This window comes from Pollicipes pollicipes, unplaced genomic scaffold, assembly GCF_011947565.3.
Source record: "Pollicipes pollicipes isolate AB1234 unplaced genomic scaffold, Ppol_2.1 Scaffold_3087;HRSCAF=3621_pilon_pilon_pilon, whole genome shotgun sequence".
Taxonomy (NCBI): Eukaryota; Metazoa; Arthropoda; class Thecostraca; order Pollicipedomorpha; family Pollicipedidae; genus Pollicipes; species Pollicipes pollicipes.
The window spans coordinates 38,345,456-38,368,058 of record NW_023596225.1 but is presented as its reverse complement, the minus strand read 5'-3'; the positions used below and the strand labels follow the sequence as shown (position 1 = coordinate 38,368,058).

Below are 22,603 nucleotides of genomic sequence, written 5' to 3'. Positions count from 1 at the left end.
TGCCACGTGCGGCTGACGCGCCGCTCCTGACCGAACCCAGCGCCGGCGGCCTGGTGCCAGCCACGTGCGGCCGCCGCGGCAGGCCCGACCGGCGCGCCGCTCCTGACCGGGCCTGGCGCCGACGGCCTGGTGCCTGCTACGTGCGGCGGCTGTGGGTAGGCCCGACCGGCACGCCGCTTCTGGCCGGGCCTGGCGCCGCCGGCCTGGTGCCTGCCACGCGCGGTGGCCGGTGGCCTGGTGCTGGCCATGTGCTGCCGCCGAGGGCAGGCCCCGCCGGCGCGCCGTTCGCCACCGCGCCCGCGCGGCCCGCGCCGGTGGCTCGGCCGGCCAAGTGCGGCCGACGCGGCGCCTCAGACAGGGCAGAGTGTTTAGGAAAGCGTATTTTTGGTAGTTTGCGCCGTCAACAGCGGGTCTGGCACCGGCATCTGTGGGCTGAGGATCCTGGCAGAACTTGACCAATTGCGGGTGGGACCACTTTACGAGTTAACGTGCGAGTGTCACGGCGATGGAGGAGGCCAACTGAGAAGGATCAAAGAGGGCAAGACGCTTAGATCGACGATAGCCACTCACCGTGGCTACCAAAAGTAAACACGGTCCGGACGAATAACAGCGGGCCTCTGACATATCTCACCAGTCTCTGCCGGCCCCTCGGCCTTTAACCCATTGAAACCACTCCCGCTCGCATGCCAATCATTTCCGCGTGGACAGTCTCGCACTCGGGGCGTCACTCTCGGTCAGCGTCCGGACTGCGGAGGGCCCGCGGCTTGCCCAGCTCTGGCGGCTACGGGTTACAGGGGTGATCCAGATGATCCGGACCCGCGGCCGGCCACGACACTCCTTGGCCCGGCACCGTGGCCGAAACGTGAGACCGACCTGCGTCTCCCGGGTCAGCCGTGGGCTCCGGTAATCGGCTTTCTGTCCCGCTCCCATGCCCGCCCGCCCGCCTGGCCGTTCGTCGTTTTAAGTGCCCGTCTGCTTTCCGCTTGTGCTGATCGTCACGAAAGAAGTGCACCAGGCGGGAGCGTGAGAGCGTTTGTTGGATACCCTGTGCCGACTTCGTTGTAGTGGTTGTGTTCGGTTCCATGTCCATCGCAATGTTTGCTTTACGCGGTTCTAATCATGCGTTGTTTGTTATGAGAGCGGCGTCACAGGGGGGAGGGGGGGGGGGGGGGGCAGCGGGGGCAGAGTGCATGCTCGCACTGCATTAAGAACACCTCGCGGATTGAATCAATCCACGGATGGCGGATTGGGCCGCTGCAAAACATTTGGGCATCACACGAATTTGGACTGAACCGGGTTTTATAGTTTGCCATGTCACACGGACTAAAAGGGCTGGACACCAACGAAATACAAAAAGACGTTTACTAAAATTGGGACCCTCCCACTGCAATACTCCCATAAATGGAGCTTCAATTCCACATTGATGTCAACGTGCCGCTTAGCGAAACATCCCACAGAAAAATGATTTCTAGCTAACCAACAGCAGTTTGATGGGTGGTTATTAACTTATTACCTTTTATCCGTACAGGTGCCACGGTGTACCATGGCTGATCACTAGCAATGTGTCTGAAGCACATAGTGTAAGCCGACCAGTAGCCGGTCCGGCCATTTCCGGCTCTGCCGATCTGTGGATTCATGCCGTCCTTGATGCTGTTAGCTACCCTATCAGCAGCGCGGACCGCGGACACGGCGGCTGTCTAATAACCGCCGGTTCGTCCAAGGCCGTCCAAATAGCTGATGAGGTTCAGGAGAGTGCGACGTTAGAATCGCTATTTTCTATTATTGTTACCTGAGACTCGGCATTGTTACAACAGCCAAAATAATCCTTTGCGCAGACCACGCACAATTCCTCCGCTGTAGCGATCCCAATAATTCGGTACACCTTCGCGATCGCTCTGGATCCACCCTGACCTAGGCTCGACGGTGCTCCCGCCCCCCCCCCCCCAAGCAAAATTTGTGGCTCCACCGCTGGTTTGTAATACGAAGCAACAATAGCGAGACGCATGCACTGCAACACCTTACTATGACACAGTGGGAAGATAATTTTATTCAACGTGAGCAATGATATGTCACCTGCACTGCAGAATTCCACAGGAAGCTGGCGTCGATGCTCATTGGGTGACTTGGCCCATGGGGATTTTACCATTTAACCTGCAGGAACGTAGGTTGTTGCCCCTGCATTTGTAGGGGCGTGATTTATTTATAATTTCCACCAACATTTGCCACCAGGGTGAGGCAGGTTTTGCACCGAGGTTTAGCAAAACAATTTGTGTACCAATTTGCGGAATTGTGGTGAGTTCAAGTATCTGATTTTGAAAAGAAAAGGCGGCTTAAAGCGTGTTTTTTATTGTGGTTGAGAGAGCTGGATGACCTTCAGAGGATCGCGAATTACCTCACTCGACCTTCATCTTTTAATAACCCGGAGGACCACCCTTGTGGTGCGCGGAAAACCGCACAATCGTTTCCTCTCGCGCGGCAACAATCCGCCGTACTTAGCTGAGGTGCAGCATTGTTGCGAGACTCCCTCTTGTTTCCCGACATTCAACGGCTAATCCTCCTTTACCGCCCAATTACGCGGCCGCCACTTTGTGTACCCAGGCTTGCGCCGGCGTTAATCGTATGCCACAACCGCGCTCGCCCACCCGTCCAGCGCTTCAAACAAGAACGAAGCGCCGCACCCAATCTCGCTGTCAGGGTTTCAATAAAAACGGCGCTAGCGGCCGGGCAGAGGGCAGGGAGCGGGCCGGGGGGTCCGGGGGCCGACCACCTGGCCGCCGCAGCCGGCCGGCTAACCACACACGAGTTATGACTCCATTACGGGCGGATCGTCGCGCGGTGTGCACCGATTACAGAGTACAATGGATGGCTGGCCGCGCCCCCGGCCCCTCGCTGGAGCTGCCACGGTGCGGGGCAGGCTCTGAGACGTCCCGGTCTCTGCCGGCCGGCACGCCGCGGTGGAGAGCGGCACGCCGGTTTATTGGCGCGCATTTTGCTCATGGAAAGGGTTGGAGCATGTATGCGGGGTTTTGCACTGAAATAACCATATTGAAGACCTTTCGGTGCTGTTCACAATCCTACCTTCTTATGATCTAAGCCCGTCTAGTTTCTGAGCTAAACGCTCGCGAAAATGGGGGAGAGTATTTCGGGGAGAGTACTTTGGGGAGAGTGTTTCAAAGTCACTTCGGCATTCGTGACATCATAATAAGTCATTCAAATTCTGCCATTCCATAAGCCATGAAGCGATCAAGACCAATAAAATATGACTATCGAGGCGTTCATATCTGGCGTTCGTGAGCAAGATTTCCAGATATAATGGCCGTCAACTGGCTCTCAATCAATGTTGTGCAAGATGCAATGACATTATCAAACATAATGCAATGAGGAGCATATTCACTAAACATAGAATTGTGCTGTCTGGAACACAAATGCTGTCTAGAGCTTTCGCGTACGCTCTGCAGTCTCAGCTTACGCGACGTTGCCCATCTCTTTGGGGTGCCAACACAGGTAGGTCATTTGTAAAATCGAAGGCGTAATTTGTACGCCTTGTTCCGTATTTTGTGATGTAAAATTTGTGTGGTTTGCGATGACTCATTCACTCATTTCTTCATATATATATATATATATATATATATATATATATATATATACATATATGTGTGTGTATATGTATGCCGTATTTTCTACATGACATGTATGAGGTTTGATGATAGTTATGTTCTATAACATTCTGCTCAAATTTACTCCGCTTTCCATACGCGGGCTATTCTCAAATTGATAATAAAACAAAATGGCTCGTAGTGTAGTATTGGACAATTGGAGCACACCTCGTCTTCGAGAGGCATTTTAAACTGCCTGCGTTCTGACGCTACTCATTGATGATGTCATGGAGCACCCCACTGATGCACATGGTACATGGATTGCTGAATACATTGACATGTCAACCACGGAGCACCTGGAACGACGCCTACCCGTGAATGGCGCAGTCTTCTGACAGTGATCCATATTTCCACGATCTTTTGAAGTTGGCTGTATGACTGGCTGTTATGACTGACAAAAACAAAAACAAAAACAAAAACTGACAAAAACAAAAACAAAAACACTGACAAAATACGTGCAAAGTGAAGGGGCTGCAACAAAGCCCAGTTCCTTAAAGCTTTACACGTTTTCGTCGGTGTCAATTAGGATTTTTCCATTTCACCAAGTACCCATGTGTCCTAACGTTCCATACCGGATCACTTATGCTTAACTACTTATTCATTCGCTCATCACATGCCAATTAAGGCACCTTACGACAGGTGGCGGCGCCGAGAAGACTTGTAAGGCGCCCGCCAATAATCCTGAACGAGACCATCATTTCTGAGAGGTTTTATTGAAAGAACGAACACTCAACACTTCTTGAGTCTCTGTCCTCTCCAAACCCTGTTCGCCTCTCATTCCTCCTGCGTCCCAGTCATCAGTCGGTGGCGCCGATTCTGCATTTCGATGTTTATGGTTGGTTATGCACCAAAGTTTTTACCATTGATTATTGCTGGGGCTGAATAACATTATTTGCTGCGGTTGTGTCACCGTGCTTTGAGTCATGTTTGACATGTCAAGCATGACTCGAAGCACCTCTTCATGCCAGCTGCCATGACAATTGCAGCGTAATTCTCAATATTCGCACGATGCTTGATGCGATGAAAGCGGCGGAAGTCAACGTGGCGCAAGTCCAATGCAAGCAACATTTCTCTGGTAATGGATACATCGACAGGGGATAATGTTCCAAAATGTATGGTGAGAACGTGACGTTCTCTCTGCAGGACAAGCTGGTGATGTGCTGCCTATATCTTGTTTTAACACAAATATACAATTTAGAGCGTCTAGCGTGCAAAAAAAAAAAATGCAAGAAAAACTGATAGCGTTCGACCGTCGGGTAAGTAGAATGAGTTTTTTGGTCTTCAATAAGCGAGAAAGTCAAATGGTGCAGTGCGTGCTGCAATATTTGGTCCAAGTATTGATTATGTGTTTATTTTCTTCGACAAATATTGAAGATATTATTTTTATGGTGTTGTTTGTATTATGATATCTTACGTGCAATGTAGTAAACAGTATCGCATAACACATCGTAGGCCCACTTTTATCATCTGCTTGGATTGTTGAGGTCCAGCGAAGCTCTTCTGTGGTTTCAGCAAGTCCATTCTGAATGTTCTTTGGGGCCATTCATAAATTACGTTACGCCTGGGGAGGGGAGCGGGGCGGGCATGCAGCGCAACCAAAGCGTAAGGGGAATGATGAGGGTTTCGCACCGTGTCACGACACGTTCAAGCGTGGCTGAAGATCAACGTAGGTGTGTTACAATACTTTAAAATCTTGAAGCGGCAATATTATATGGATGTAGGTCGTGAGTCTGCTTTTCCTTATGGCAAACAATATGCCCCTTTTTGTGCAACACCTCCAGCTAAGTTTTGTGGCAAACAGGTATTATTACCTTTTCGGGACCATACGCCGAGCACAGCATTTCCGAGGAGCGGGTTTTACCCAGCGTGACCAGTGCGTAACCAGGAGGATGGGATGGGGAAAATAAATAAAATGCGTAACGTAATTTGTGGTCGGTCCCCATAGTCTTGCCGAGTCCCAGACAAGGATCGCAAACTCATGGAGCACACGATTCCTTTAGTATTCATGACGCTATCCTCATAAGTATATCGTACTACTCAGACCTATTTGCGAAGTGGAAGATTTTGGACGCCATTTTCGTTACGGACAGTATAGTCACCGCATTACACATGTTACGCATCCAACATCATCATTGAGCCTCCCAGCCGTTCGCGCTACAGCATGCGGCGCCGCGTGCGCGTCTAGTGACAGAAAAGAGAACTAGAAGTGGCTGCGTTCGGCACCAGCTGGCAGCAGTGCCCAACGCGTGGTGACGTGCCCAGCTCCGAGCTGGCAGCCGGCCGTGTCACTTGTGATGCAGTCCGTACTGGTGTCGACCCGGCGGCAGGCCGCTGGAGCCGCCCGTAGCCGACGACCTCCGCACGCCGCCGTGGTGTACCACAGCCTGCACCTGCCGGCACGGCCGACCAGCCCAGTGTCAGCCGAAGTCAGGCCTGCTTGTCTCTCTGGTGCAGTGATTGCCTCGGCACCCGCATCTTTACGTCCGTGTTGCTGGAAGCTCCTTTTCCTTACAATTCCTAGAGCCGCGGAATTATGTTCATCACGTACGAAGACAGTTCACTAGCTGTATCAGTGATGTTTTTGTTGACTGCTTCATATTATCTTATCGAGCGCATTAACCAAACGACTTCGGTGGGCTTAACCAGCTTGCAGGCAACAGAGCACGGGCTGAGAAAAAAACACTCCTGTTTCTGGAATCTCAAGAATCCCATTAATCAATTTCCTAATGCAGCATGATTTCCCTTCCATCGGAAATATCCCCCACCTCAACCCTCTCGCATCCGACACAGGTGATCCCAACCGCACTCATGTTGGCAGCAGCGCAAGACCGGCGCGACGCCGCCACACACGCCTGCGGCCTGCCGTCCCCTACGGAGCCGGCGTGGCTGCCCCAACTCACGGCCGGGACGGGCTTCTCCCTGCGTACGTTAGTGTAGTCGAGGCTGCGCACGAAGGCGGCCTTCAGCTGAGAGAGCACGGGCCGGCCGGGCCGCGGCGCCGACTCGGACCGGCTGCCGCCAGATGTCAGCACGCTCTCCAAGCTCTGCTGCTTGCGCAGGCTGCTCGAGCGAGCGTCTGGGAGCCAGGCACGGACAGAGTTAGATTCGTGCTACTTTAGATGTCACGAAACGACGGGCCCGCCTGATGAACGAACACTTCTCAACCAACGACGGAAAGACACAGCTGTCGAAACATGGTATATAGGATTCCGCTCCTTGGCAGAACTAGGATTACTGAAATAAATTGGGTAGCCTACGCTGATGTCAGGAGAAATGAAGTCAAAAGAACGAATCAATATATTTCGCCATGCGACGTCATCAAGGCTGTCGAAGTCAAAGCCACAGAAACAGTGACGGAGCCTGGGAGGGGGGACGGGGGGAGGCGGCAGGAAAAGTGCTTGCCCTTCCTTCCCATACAAACACTTTAAGACTGAGAGCGGTGCCATTCCCCAACTTAAACGGGGCTAATCTTAAGATTGTCTTAACAAAATCTGGGTGATGCTCTCAAGGTCTCGCAAAAACGAGGATCGTTTGAGATTTTTCGCCATAAAATTCACAGCATTCTGCTGTTTTTATTTCCGTTTAGCTTTTCATCCATTCATTTCATTTTCATTCATCACTCATTTTAATGAAATGTTGACAAACCTTCAATTTGATAGAAGTTAGTGCCCTGGGGATCTTTGTCAAAATGACACGTTGTCGGCGGCGAATAATCTGTGCGCTGTTGTTTAGATTTACAACCGCTCAACCCCCAACTCTCAATGCGTTTTGGCACATGCTTCGAGCTGTTGTCAGCAAGAAAGGCCGTGAGCTCGTGGCGTTCGCCATTATGAACTGTGGGTTCGATGAAAATAATCGGCCTAAGTATGCCAAGAGTCACTGGATTAAATGACGTTATCAAGCAAGCATTGGGACATTGGTTATATGGCGAATACTCAACGTTTTGAAGCTGTGCTCATTGTTAAGTATTTTACCAAAATCGGTCAACACATTCCAATGTTTCTTTCGTTCTGGAACACACCTCACAAAATGTGTCGATAGCAACTCCCGATAGCCATTTTGTGGCACAGCCAGGTGGAAAGTGCACCACTGTATTGTACTTCAAACCTAAAATGAGCCTGAAAACGACCGCCCCATCATGCTGCGTAATAATTTGGCAAACCACATGACTACTGAGAAAGCAGTCCTGATATCCCATATGTGGAAGTGGTGGGTGCATCATCTCATCCACAATCGTGTTAGCGTATTCATGTTCAAAAATGCTATCTTGTCCTCGATAACGAGTTTCCCGCAACACAGAGTGAGGTCCTCCGCTTGCTCTGCCCTCTCTTTTTTACAATTGGCGAAATAGTCTTAGAGAGGTGAAACCGACAAATTGTGCCAATGTTAAACCCCCTTATACAGATGACAAGCTGAGCAGATAGGCGAATGCCACCACACCATCGAGGGGTTTGCACGACCTTGTGGTAGCGAGGAATGGTGGTCCCAGTAAGTCCATGCCAGCTCGATCAGCCCTCAAGAGCCCCCTCGAGACTTCCGCTTGCCCAACTGGGAGTAGGGCTTCCTACACTTATCGATCGGTTTAAATGAAAATGCATTCGGAACGATATGGTATATCACATGTCTTGTAGCCTCTGTGCAGGGAAATTTTATGAACACCTTGGAGACAAACGTTTACAGAGAGGATACACACCACGGGAGCCCGCCACACCACAAGCTGGCCTGATATTCGACAAACGATAGCTTTAAAGCAAATGCTATATCAACAACAAAAGACAACGCGGATCCCAGGATTTGCGCCTCCATAATCTTTGCCCGAGAATGAACGCGCAGCGATCTTGGAACATGGTTTGAGCGAAGTTATCCACGTTATATGCGTCCAAGAAAAGTGTTGTGGTTATTATGATCAGCACTGACGCCCACTGCCAAGCTACTTTCCATCCTTCCAAAAAGCGTATCCTGGAGCGGCCTCTGTCCGCGCCATGCACCCTAAAGTTACTCGTCATACGTAGAAAAGTAGTTGAGAAAAGGTCAAGAGATTTAAACGATCTGCTTCAACCCGCTCCGAAAAAAAAACAACAGAAAAGCGGAGCGGACGGAACCGCCCTTCCCCTCCTCCCCGCCGGGAATGGGGTCATGCATGCGTCTTGCGTCACGCAAACAAAGCGACTGACACATCAAACGGCCGTGCCTGTCACCTCATCTCCTTTGCTCTTTAAAGCCTGCGTAGAATAATAAGTCAACACTGAGTACGTACGTCACCAAGCACACGTGAGCGCAGTGTCAGACCCGGCCAGGTGTAATGCCAGCTCACATCAGTGGAGATCGTTCACTGCAAACTCTAGACGCCGGACGACCTGACCTGGGTAGCCCTGGCCTCTGGTGACGTTCTGCACGCTGTGCCGGTGCTGGGCGCTGGTGAAGCGCGGCGCGGCGCGCACGGCCGGCGAGCCGCCGTCGCCCGACTGTTTGGGCGGCCGCGGCGGCGACGGCGGCGTGTGCCGTGTGGTCGGCGACGGCGTCTTGCTGTCGCCGGCGTCGTACGGCTTGCTCTTGGCCAGCTCCACCTCCACGTGCGCCACCGGCCGCTTCCTGCTGTCGACAGGCGGCGGCGGCAGTGTCACGGTGCCGTTCGTGGGAGTAGGCCACCACCAGCTGCAGCTCGCACGCACCGTTCGTAGTGAGGCTGCGCACTCCCTTCATTCACGCGGGGATTTTCTGGCTGTCCTAATGGGAAACCATGTAACCTTTTCACATGATCTGCCAAGCCCTTTTGTTACCCCCAGAAAACAACGGGTTGAGCATGCCTTCCGCGCGACACGTTCCGCGCGACCGCCAGAACCCCGCAGGAAAACAGACCACACAACGACGGCTGCACCATTGACCGCCAACTCTACATGTTAAAGCGAGCGAGCTGGCGAGCCCGGTCCCCGACCCTCCAGTCGGGCCATCCACTCGGCTCACTCGGTGCTGTGACGCGCGGCGGTGTGGCCCGACGCCTGTCCATGCGGCAGCGGCCGGTCGCCGCGCGCGTGCCCCTTCTTGTGCGCGATGAAGTCGTACAGCCGCGAGCGGTACGCCTCCACGCTCAGCTGCACGCTGTCGTCCACCGGCGGCACGATGGCGCGGCCGAACGACGGCTCCTTGGACGGGTTGTGGAAGCTGCGAACATACGCCAGACGTCCGTCAGTCGTCGCTAGAGCGGAACACGCGTGGCTGGGAACAGAGCTGCCAAAGTGAACCACCGTCGTGGTTGGGTTATTTTACTCAAAATCATGTGAGCCAGTCTGTTCGCAACGTTGACTCATATCTCCGAGGTGCGCAAGCTCCATCGAAGAGCTCAACCGCATGATCGATGAGACCTTTCATGCCTCAACACACACCACCCGCTGCGAGGCGATGACCACAGCCTGTCCGTGTTGGCGCAAGCGTGACACGCGGCGGGCGGGCTGACCCCTTGACGTAGGGGTGCCGGAGCGCCTCGTCGGCGGTGAGGCGGCGGCTGGGGTTGAACACGAGCAGCTTGGTGACGAGGTCGAGAGCATCCGGCGGCACGTCCGACGCCAGCACGGCCGTCAGGGGGCGTCGGTGGGTCAGCACGGCCCGGTCCAGCAGCGACGAGGCGTACCTGAGGTCAGCGGGTCGGGGTCAGCGGGAAGGCCTGCCTGAGGGTAGCAGTTAAGGGTCGCCGGGGAGGAGGCACAAGCCGGGTCAGCAGTTCAAGACAACTCGGGAGGAGCCGTGCCTGAGATTTTAGGGTCGGTAAGGAGAAAGCACACCTGAGATGAACTGGCAATTGTCACTCGTTAGAAGGCGAACCTGAAGTCGGCGGCCCAGCCAGCCGGTTTTTATCACCCCCATAGGCCACATTACATCTATCATCATCACAAAGCATCATCGCATCAGCAAATATCATCGTTATGCAACGTAGCATCACGGCATCACAAAACGCATATAATCATCCCATCCCGCCAAAACACGACAGCAAACGCGGAGCAGCTCCAGCTCCTGGAAGGGACCGAGGCCACTGACCCCGAGCAGACGGATGCCACGTCCTGCGGCGAGGGCGTGTCCAGGGTGGCCATGATGCGCTCGATCTGGTTGATGGTGGATGTTCCGGGGAAGAGCGGTCTTTCCAGCAGCATCTCCGCCAGGATACAGCCCAAGCTCCACATGTCCACGCCTTTTGTGTAGCTGGAGACGAGGGTCGTGTCGCCGGCCAGACCGTCCGTAAGCATAACACATCATTCATTTCCACTACATGGTCTGAAGATGTCAAGTTACCTTGAAGTGTAGAGGCACACAAGTTGGTAGTTGTATTAACCTTTCAACTTTGGGCGCGCTAATTTCTCAATCATACGCCCTGAAAAACTCGTTCAGGGTTCAACAACAGGCGCGGCGGCAGCGAGGGAACCGTATCTGCGCGAGACCGTACTTACGATTTGGCCGAGAGGAGTATCTCGGGCGCCCGGTACCAGCGCGTGGCCACGTAGTCGGTGAGCGGCGGCTCCGTCTCCGTGTCGCAGGGCTCCCGCGTGCTCAGGGACCGCGCCAGGCCAAAGTCGGCCACCTTCACATTGCAGTCGGCGTCCAGCAGAATGTTCGACGGCTGTTGGAATGCGGGCGGCGGGTCAGACCGCCGAGCCATTGACTGCAGACATTTCGCCGTTATTTTTGCTAGCGATCTTAGTTGTGGGAAGAGTCGTCTAAACGAAGAAACAGCTAAATACAGGAATTAAAACCAGTCTGTTGTTCGTTTGTTTTCTAGTGTTGAGTCATTTGGTATTCAACGGAGTCTGTTAAGGATAAGCACGGGTGCAATGCCAGACGGCGATTTCATATTTTGAGCAGTGTGAGTCCAGATTCATTATCGATGAATTCACAGATCTCCATAGAGCCTTTTCGGGTACGAAAAGAGAAGTAAAAATTTCACAGAACAATTCAATGACTAAATGCTACCACTAAGGTTGTCACGGCCACCAGCCTTGCTCCCACATCACTGTCTTCGATGGCAGTTCGTGTATCATTTTTGGGGTTTGCCCGGGATGCACCTTTAAAATTCCCTTCGTACACTCCGAAAACCTGTGAACAACGGCAGCCAATCGTCTAATTGGCGATGGAGGTCATGCATGTCGGCGCTGATGGTTTGCCTCGGCGAGGACGGCAAGTGTTGTCTTTGCCATTAAAAGCTTGCGAACTAGCACGATAAATTACATGGCTGGCTTTGGACATCATGTCGCGCTTGAATGCTCACTTCGCCGAAACCGACGGAACAACAAACGCTGGGCCGGCCTGATCGCCAGGCGGGTGGCGGTGGCGGCCCGGCCAGGCCCGGCGGCATGCCCCGGGGCGGCGGCCGTGACCCGGATCGCCGGTGCCCCACGTCGTGGCGCCATCAGCGCCATCGACCCCGCCGGTCGGCATACCAGCGGCCAGCGGGCGGCGCCAAGGCCCCGAAGGGCGCGCGCCATCGCCGACCGCGGGCTAACGCCGGTCACCGTCGGCTGGCCGGGCCGGCGCCGTCCTCGGCCCCGCCTCGTGATGCTGTTCCGTGAAGCCCGCCCGGCCTCATGTGGACAGCCGCTCAGTCACGGCCGGTGTTCTGAGAACGGCTGCGTGCGTCGGCTCCGACGCGGCGGCCTTCCTGCGACCCTCGTGACCGTCGCCGGTTAGGCCGGCCGGGGAGGCCCGGCGGCGCCGCCAGCGGCCGGTCGATTGGCCGGTCAGTGACCTGGGCCGCCCTGGACGCCGCCCCCGCCGCCGACACTGACCTTCTGGTCGCGGTGAATGACCTCAGCCGAGTGTAAGTACTTGGTGGCCCGGAACAGCTGGTACATGATGTACCGCTTGTGGATGTCCTTCAGAATGCCCTGTTTCTTGATGACATGGTGCAGGTCCGTGTCTGAGGCAGAACGCGACGAGACATGATGGAATTTGTTCACATTTTAAATAGCTGTAATAGTAAGGCAGGACCAGGATGGCTCAGCGGTTCATGATGTGGATGCTATTCTGGCCGAATGCCGGTGAAGGAAATTCTGCACCGGCCGAATGCCGGTGAAGGGAACTCTACACCGGCCAAATGCCGGTGAAGGAAATTTTACGCCGGCCGAATGCCGGCGAAGGAAATTCTGCGCCGGCCGAATGCCGGTGAAGGAAATTTTACACCGGCCGAATTGCGACGTCTGGCGCAAATATGACGACTGAAGACGCCGGGCGCGAACATGACTGCTGTAGCTACCGGACGCAAACATGACTACTGAACCCACTGCTTTAAAGTAAGGGGCACACGACGAAGCGCGCTGGACATCCTTGACACGAATGTTCGCAACGCAGGTTACGTTCACCCGTGCATTAATACACGACTGATGCTAGAAAGCTCGCTCACTCGAGCCCAGTAAACGGCAGATTGCCTCCCCGGCTACAGAGACGTAGCCAAAGGGCGGGAGGGGGCACCGGGTCATGTTCGCCTCTGAGCCAAAGGGCTTGCACTAGATTCTGGGCGCTTTCGCATAATCCGCAGCGGTCCGAAACAAATTTGATACCCTCTCTTCCCTCTCGTGACGAAGGGTCTGTCTCCGCGTCCGACAGTCTGTCCGAGAGGCCCATCGCGTGCGTGTGTGCGACATCAAACATTCAGCCACGCGAGGAATGCGGCCAGCGATCGGGCTTTTAATGACATATCGCGGAGTGAATGCGGCCTTTTTTGTGCACCCGTCTGGAAACGTTGTTTTTGTCATTCTTTGGAAGCGGCGCACGCACACTTCGGCAACACTTTTTTAGCTACCACTTCGCCTAAATGCTGGCTTAGTTTGCCGTTTTGTTCACAAGTCAGATTTCATGATCACAGAGCTGAAACACAGTGTGCGGCAAATCATCCGACCAGCGAGTGTTCAAATGTAAGGTTGCCATCCTGTCTGTCTGCCTCTCTGCCTCAATGTATCTCCAGTTCTTAAAGCGTTCGCTCACCCATGTACTCGAACACGAGGTAGATGTCGCGGTCGCTGTCCGCTCGGATGACGTTCAGGAGCCGGATGACGTTAGGGTGGTGCCGAAACTCCTGCAGGAACAGGATCTCGCGGAACGTGCGCTGAGCGTCCGTCGGGTTCCTGAAGGCGTCGAAGATCTTCTTCAGGGCCACCACGTCACCGGAGCGTCTGTCGATGGCCTTCCAGACGATGCCGTACGCCTGCGGATGGGCGTGCAGTTGATGACGCGGGGTTAGTGCGGTGATGACGCCTGGTGACGCCTCTCCAGGGGCATGGCTGTTAGACCGGTAAAGGAGAACGCGCCCGTGTGCAGGGAAAGCCAGTCGGAAAGTGCCGTCGATTTGCGTTTGATTGAATAAAAGGTTGGTGGTCCCTGTGTGGGAGGGAAATGGATGGCTGTAGTTACTCGGTATTGTATTTAAAATGTGAAGGTTTGCTAAGCGCTTCCTTGGCTATGTATAAGCTACCAAGCAATAATGAATGCACAAATGATTGTAAACTAATAATGTTCCTTATCAGATCCAGCATGCGGAATGATTGAGGATGGAGTGCTAGGTATTGTGTTTTCAAGATATTTTAGTTTTCACAATACTGTTGACGTCTATTTTCCTTCGGGGTCAACAATATCCTCGGTTCAGTTCAAATCAACAACCACTCTTGCTGCTGTCTATCACATGTGTTATCATCAACGATGATAAAGGCGTCACTTAAGTAATGTTGTTACATTTAATGACGTAAATGTCGTAGCCATCAACAAATCGCGACGACCCCACAAGAACGTAGCATTGCAATACACATGACAGCATCGTGTTCCGCGTTCCAGTGTTAAGGCCATACCTGTGGCTGGGGTAATCCTACCCCTCCCCTCATTATTGGCATTTGCCTGACCTCTAGAGGAGGGGAGGGGAGGGGAGGGAGGGGAGCCGATTGATCAATCAGGGAAGGATGGGGGTCTGGGCTGGGGTACCGGTGCGTCAGTCAGTTATTGATCAGGTATGACATGGCAGGCCATTGTTCCGTTCGCCCTCAAGCCAATAAAACAAAACTGAATTTTCTGATATTGTGGCAATTTGATGCAGCATTTTACGTTACAGTCGCCAGTAAGGTCGCTGCAACGTGTGAGGGGCGAGGCCATAAAATACGTAAGGGCTGTCTATCCCTGTAATGCAGATGAAGCCAATAACTGAGCGTGTGGAGCCAGACACCTTCGCTGGCCGATACCAATAGGACTGATCAATGCGTTGAAAGACCGTCTGTCATGGGAGTGTAACAGACGGAGTTTCACCGATGCAGCACGCGCGCGATAAGCCGTAGATGCCTGTCGGAGAATTGTCTCAGTATGAGTCCGGCCAATCCCGGCAATCTCAGCAGACGAAATCAATGGGTTTTCAGTGACTGATTTGGGGTTACGGTACTCATGGCTAAGGGATTGCGAAAAAGCTTTTAATTGTTTTGATACTTTTCATGGTCTAATTTCTGTCAGTTTTTGATTCTCGGCTCCGCACTCGGCATCCATTTTGAAAAGGTGCCGCTATCCGCTTTCCGGTCGGTTACTGAAGCGCCTCTGGGCGGGACAATGCTGCATCCCTTAGTGTGGTATAGAGGGTTCCTCCGCCCGCACCGCACAGCCGGTTGCATGCCCTCATCTGCCTTCAGTGCTGAGCTCTAATATACACTCTTAAAATCACCCCAAAACGGTTGGATGCGTCAGCCCGCGAACATCGGCCACCACGTTTGCCAATACTCTTGTTATATTTCTCCTCCGTCATAGCCTGTTAGCCTCGTGTCGCTGCCAGGTCAGATCGCGGTGATCTAAGCCTGGTCTCGATCCGTTTCATCAGGTTTTTTCGGAACGACCAAATTGTGAGTTTACCATGTCTATGGAAAGGATTAGATGAAACTCCGCGGTGGTTTTGCAATATTGCAAACAACATGATCAAAAAATTTGTCTGCAAATACCTAAGCCCTTCAGTAGGCGAGCCTTTAAAAATGCACCTGTTATTACTGAAATTTGCATGGTGGCTAAGTAGCCTGACTTATTGGGGTGGCGCTGCTGTCCGGTATCCATGTACATTCGAGGAGACGTTTCCCAATGGCAGGCGTATTTAGGAGACTGTAATCAACCAAACGTTTTAATGGACTGAGTTCATTTAACACGTCCATTTAAGGGCTGTTCTTTGGCTGTTCCGAACTTGAATATTTACGACCCAAATAAGGTCTGATTAGGCTAGCACGGAACGTTTATTCGCGAACAGCACCAGTCCGTATGCCAAAAATAGGGACACATTTCACAAGGGTAGCTAGTAGCTGCTACAACAGCAGGGCTACTGCGACAATCATCTTTCGGGCATCGGACTTCGCAACATCTAATAACCTTTTTCGTGATGGTTTTGTGGGATTCCGCTGTCTTAACGTATTGCATTGCTGGCCTGTCCGCACGAATTTGCGAGTGATCACGCTCATCCAAGTCTGAATTAAAATGTAGCCGTTCCCACCGTGTTAGTATCTAACATTTCCAAGTCGATTGCCGGCAAAAACACAGTGATGCCTTTCTTCTGCCATCCTTTGCATTTCATCTTTTCAAGTGCTACCGCCAAAAATACTGTAAGCAAAATGCATGCCAAATTGATCTAAAAATATGATATTAAATTGATCATATTTAGCATTTATCATTAGCATGGTATCGCGTGCTAAATCGTTGCGTGGTCTCGCACTTTGATTCTTCCAGTAGCTGGGCGCGAATCCGCCTGGACCAATAACTCAAAGAAAAAAGTGTTCTGCATAAAATTATAACTCAATTGGGCATGTGTATGGCATGGGCGCAAATCACTGACCTCTGAAATCTTGATTTTTTAAGTTACAATGTCTTTTCGTTGTGTAATTTCCATCCCCGGAAATTGAAAAGATCTTAAGCGTTTGTCAACCAGCTGACATGTCACGTGATGCAACGCGGAAGCTGATAAGCGAACAGCATCGATTAGACAAGCATTTTCGCACCTCGCCATTCAATACAAGTTGAGTGATAATACAAGCAAACGCAATCCGAGCTTATTACGCATCAGACCGCATGTTGCGCAAGCACCGCTTGAGTCACATCAGAAAGTTTTCATCTTGAGCAAGCTTTCAATGCCGGGCGGGCTCAGCACGGCACGGCCCGGCCGTCACGCCCTCTAAAAGGTGTGACGGCGTATCTTAGCGGCCACTTATAGAAGATTCATGGAGGCTTCAGAAACAAGATGACCTTTTTTAATGTCGTGCCGGATAAATAGTTAGACGCATACATGAAGCTGTTCGATCAGATCAATTTACTTGCGACTTTATGATATCGCCAAAGTTTAACCCTGATATTTCATGAACATGGAGAACGACGTTTTCCATTCGACGTTCTGAAAGCGCACAACGCCTGCGACGTTTTCAAAACGTACAAGTTTTAGTGGAAAAAAGCTTAGCAGCGTGGGTCGAAACCAGATTTATATCACGACGAGACGACGTCGCTACGACGCAAAGCTAAAAGATTCTGAATGCGAAAATGGACAAAGGTGGAGGTCGATGCGTGTAGACAGCCACGCGCTCTCGTACGCAAAACACGCATCCACCCACTTTGGAACTTTTGTAAGGATTTTGTGTGATATCAGCCAACAAAAAGGACGGGGACCCGAAAAACAACTATACAGTGTATGCGAGCATACCTGGTACGTCTCGCTATGTACAGATCTCAAAACTTTCCCACCCATCGGAGTGTCAGCTTTCGTTGCAAGGCGACCAGCGGCACCTTTCCCCGAAACCGATCTCACACGCAAGACCAGGAGGCCTAAACTGAGACGGATTGGTCCATGAGACTACACGGGCCTTCTGTGGCGTTCATTGAGACCAGCATACCGTAAAGCGTCAGCGTGTTGCGCGATGGTTTGGTCCGATCCCCACAAGGCCCAAGTCACTGTAATTGCATTGATTTTGGTCACCGAAATTGCCAGGATTGGCCAGGCACTTAGCCGAGGTAACGTGACCTGGAGAAACAGGGTGCGAACGGTATGCCAGCGGACTCAGACTGTTCACGTCTCATAGCAGCCGGATTTCCAACTCACTGGTCAAACCCATTGGTATCGTCCTGCCAACGGTGCCGGGTCCATTAGGCGAATTTCTGGCATTACTGCATGATGATAGCTGGTAACCGTCCGTTGTGACCTCACTCGCCCCACGCCGGACATGGTGCTTTACTTGTCGCAAAATGTTGAAGAGTATCAAAGAAGACTGAAGACTGGAATCAGCTTCGAAAGAAGGTACATGACTATCACGTAATGCATACTTACCCTTTCCCGAGTCTCTTCCGAATTTCGTACCGCTGAGTAATATGACTATCAACTTCATTAATTTTGTCCATTCCTTTCGAATTATGTTTCTTCTTGTTCGATTGCACCACCGGCATCTCTGCTTCTTGTCGGCCAAGTAGTGTTCGATTCGCTCAAGTAAGATTTCGTCCTCTTCTCGTGTCGGTGTTCAAAAGAAGTGCTGCAAGCAAGCATACCAATTTATCAACATTCATGAGCGGCTTAAGCAAATCTTTTTTACCACACAACATTGGCATTACAACGCAACGTGCATCCAAAGCTCCTCACCGAAACAGACATGCCCGAAGCACGTCCGTATAAAGCCAAAAGGCATCGAAAATAGCATGCAATGGTACATGTACGTTTTACTTGCGATTGAATGCAGAATGTTTGTAAACCTCACCAGCGGTCGCAGTGTCGGTGTATCGAAAGTCGATGTGGCAGTCAGTATCGCGTGTTCGGCCGGTGGTGACGTCCCGTGGCTGGAGCTCGGCCGCTGGGCACCGACTGGCAACAGCCCTGCGCTGCACAGTAGACAGAGGAATCGAATAGCCCCCTGTCGTGCGATCGTCGAACCAGTGGGTCGACGCCGGGCTCGTCCGGCTCGTCGGTTTCGACACCTGAGTCTCAGCTGATCTCAGCTGATATGTTTGAGAATTCCTGGTCGCCATAACAACTAAGTTAGCAGTGACGGCTGGTGGTGCTTCTGGCTGGGAAGAGATCAATAATCGGTGCTTTGGAATCGCGCTGGTCAAAACGTCAAATTCTGCCAACATTCCATTGCATTACATTGTTCGAAGCAGTTGCGTGCACCAAGTGACGTAACTTTTGTTTCTTATAGCAAGCAAGAAGTTCTCATTTCAAAAGCATTTTTCCATCACAGGCAAACCCCGCACACCTGAAACACCGTACCTTTCGCGCTTTCTCTCCGGCCGTAAAGCTATATGGACCAAAGTGCAACGATAATACAAGCACCATCAGGTGCTGCTCGTTTCGTGCTGTACACATGAAAATCTTTCGATATTTTTTTATTTTTAAAGTGAGATTATACGCGACCAAATCTTCTCAATGGTTGGTCCAATTATGCATGTGATTTGTAGCAAAACTGAGCAATATTTAACCGCGCTTGTGTTCCCGCCATCAACACTCCGTACAGTCCGACGCAGGCAGCCCTTGCCTTAAGTGTGGACAGGGCCCCTATTCCGATAAAGAGGGGGCCATCCATGCCACGATCTGGCTCCCTCCGGGGCGAATGCTGGCTGCGCTACTGCTTTGTGGAGCCGTTATTTACTGCACTAGGTATTATATTTTGGCAATATGTAAGAGGCTCATTAAAAACAGCCCCAAGTTGTATGTCTTAATCTCAAGCGGCTCGGAAATTACAAGCCAAAAACCATGGAGCTTTTTCTGGTGACTTCAACGCAGTAGCGCGAAGCGGTGGCATGGTGACGTCACACCGTCTTGAACGCGTTTCAGCGCGATCCATAAGTGCAGGAACCAGGGGGGGGGGGGATAAGAGCGGCGCTTGCTTCCTCAAGACTTAGGCTGAAGAGCCTAACTTTGATAAGTCTAGTCTTAAAGTTTTCGCATACCAAATCGATATAATTTTCTCACTTAGAAATTATTGGTAAGGTGGAGTCGGTTGGGGCTGGTCTTCATGAAGTTTGGAACAAGTTTCCCCGCTTTTTATTGCACCTTTTTATTTTTTACGTGCTTTCTGGTGAAATCAAGGCAAAGTTTCACTTTGGTGGAAGTTGGTTGCTTTGCGGGACTTGTTAAAATGGCATATTGTGGTCGATGAATAATATCCGCGCCGTTTTATTTACATTTAAGACCACTTGAATTACGTTTGTCAAGCTGGTAACATACCCATATTCATACAACGATTGGTTCTCGCGACACTTGGCATGCTATGGGTTCCATCGTAGACCTTCGTAGTTCAGCTTGTGCGCTCATCGTGGTGAAATCAGTAAATTTATCTCTTACGCAACTTTTAGGGGAAATGTTGGAGACCATTTTACGTGCTATGAACTTACAACAACTCCATTAATCATTCAATCACTAGCAGGGGTAGGACCTAGGGAAAGTGACGTGCCGGTGTTAGTTTTTGCGCTTAAGGCAATCTGGTCCCGGCGCACACGTGCGCAGTTTTTTGAGCTCAATCAAAAGTCCGCTGCCGAACGAGTATCGAGCTGCTGGGTCTATTGACGACATTGCGTCTTGGTGTAAATGGCGAAATCACCTGAATTGGGTACCATTCCTTACAAAAAGGATTTCAGCCGTTGTTTTTTCAGATTTTTTCGACACCGGAACTTTCTTTCAGGGTTAAACATTCAACGGCTATTCATGATACGTGATTGATGAATTGATCGTGGATGGCTCAGAGTAAGCGTGATGGCCATTACACGAATCCTAAATCATAGCGACTCAAGTGACATCTGGGGGATGCAAATATTAGTATGTTGATGGTGGTACCGGTTAAAAGTGCTGATGTCAGTCAAATTGAAATTGTCATCATGCTATCTATGGTCGGGCAGCAAAACCTAGTGACAAATATCTGACAAGCGCAAAACCGGTTGATAGTGTCTCCTTACGACTGCAATAAGCAGATGCCCGTGCAATAGTTGTTAGGGCTGTCGTTCTCGTATGGTGCGTTAGTGTGTTCGTAACGTTGTGGTGTCAATTTTTCGGCCGTTTTTCGGTGTTGCTGGGTCCTGAGAGGGGCTGAAAAGCATTCAGTTTTCAGTCATCACGCGCAACAAACGAATTTTGTCTTGGAATTGCTGGGACTCGAACAATGGTCTTCTGATAATGAGCCCATCGTTGTACTGTTGAGCTTGCCGAGTAGGACGTTGTGAAACTTTGTGCATGTCCCAGCGCACCAGGCGACGTCACTGCTCTGTACAGCTGTTCAGACGGCAACACTTATTTGTCGTCTAAATCATTCCGTAAAACAGGAGTAGGCAGGCATTAGACTGCGTGTTTTGACTATATTGAAGGAGCACGAAATTATTAGGAATGCGAACTGTGTCACAAAGCTGAGCTTATCGACGGCCAGAAAGTGTCATAACTACGGAGAGATATGAAAGACAGCGCTGTCGGCACGTAAAATTGTCTCAGGCATTTTGATGCAAAACGTCGGATGAATGGGTGGCTGCTGCGATCTGCTTCAAATCTCTCTGCTCTGCTTCAGATCGGCTCCAAAAACTATCATACTCGTGATTTTTAAAAAGTTAACCTGCGTCTATTTCCTCAGACTTGCACCCAGCGAAGAGATCTGCACTCGCAAGCCAGCACGCCCAGTTCTGTTACGCGTGGAGCGCCGATACATTTTGTATCGTTGATGTCCCGACATGCTTCAATAGCCTGCCCAAAATGTGACACTTTCCTCAAAAACGGGCGTACTTCATGAATCGGTACATAATCTGAGCACTTGGCTCTGAGAAAGACTACTCATTCGGAAGGGCTGAGGTCTCAAAGAACTTCCAAAATCCCAAACGAGGGCCGTCGCGGCACCAGTCGCAGGAAGCCCGATCAAGGCCCTTCGCTGACGCTGCCAAAAGCTCGAGCCGTGCAGGCATGGATCGCCTACCATTCTGACAAAAACTGAACCGGCATCTACACGATATAGGTGTGCTTTCTAAACTCGGTCCCCAGCACATGGAGAAACGGGTTCACAAAACACCAAAGACCTGTAATAATACCTGTAAACCAGAACAACATAATGACCTCTGTAAAATACCTATGAATGTACTACTGAGCAACGCAAATGTATCGCTGTTTGATTCAAAACTTCTAGGATGGCGCAGTGCTTGTGTAATGAAAGGCATGGTAAGTATCAAAAGGGAATTAAGCTGCATTCGTAGAGCGAGAACTGTTGCACGGAAATTCATCAGTGTGCTTTGACAAGGCATGCATGAATGTTCATGTTCTAAACCCGGCTGCAGGCAAGCGCGTTTTATGTTTACCTCTGGTACGCTGTCACCACAGCTCAACACCGTAGATTTGATGAAATATGTAGCTGTAAGCGCCACAAAATACCGAAGCCAAGGAAATACATGTTCTGAAAGCATAATGGAATTTTAGCACACTACCATGTGGAAGAGTGATGCATTTTACGTTTTCTAGGCAAAGGCGGTGATGTGGGCTTACCAGGCGATGTACATTGCGTGCCTCTTGCATTGAGTCGCCTAAACTAGTGCCTCTTTGGCGGTCTGTGTCGCACAATTTGGAAGTGTTTGGGTAATTGAGCGGGAGCATTATCCAGCTTACACCCGAGAGCCATTTCATTTTCACCGCGATCACAATTCACGGTAAATAAATGCTTCTAAAGCGTCATCTGCCAAGGCCATTTTGCAACGTTCGAAAACCAATCTTGTCACGCCAGCTTCTTTGCGCGATTAGGAAAACACCTTGCCGCGACTGATTCTGCGTGCGACTGTCATGCATTTGCGACCCTAATGGGATCAGCCCGTCGCGAGTTGTCTTTAATCGGTCTGTTGTGTGATGCAATGGCACAAGGCATCCTAGTCACGCCAATATGCGATCAGAATCATGTCGATGGAATCAGAAGATTGCCAACATCATATATATATATATATATATATATATATATATATATATATATATATAT

At 51.1% G+C, this 22,603-nt stretch overlaps 1 pseudogene; it reads right to left on the bottom strand.

Moving 5' to 3' along the window:
- Window positions 1-5,639: 5,639 nt before the first annotated feature.
- On the bottom strand, window positions 5,640-18,580 carry LOC119089549 (extracellular signal-regulated kinase 2-like; annotated as a pseudogene).
- Between the last annotated feature and the right edge of the window lie 4,023 nt (window positions 18,581-22,603).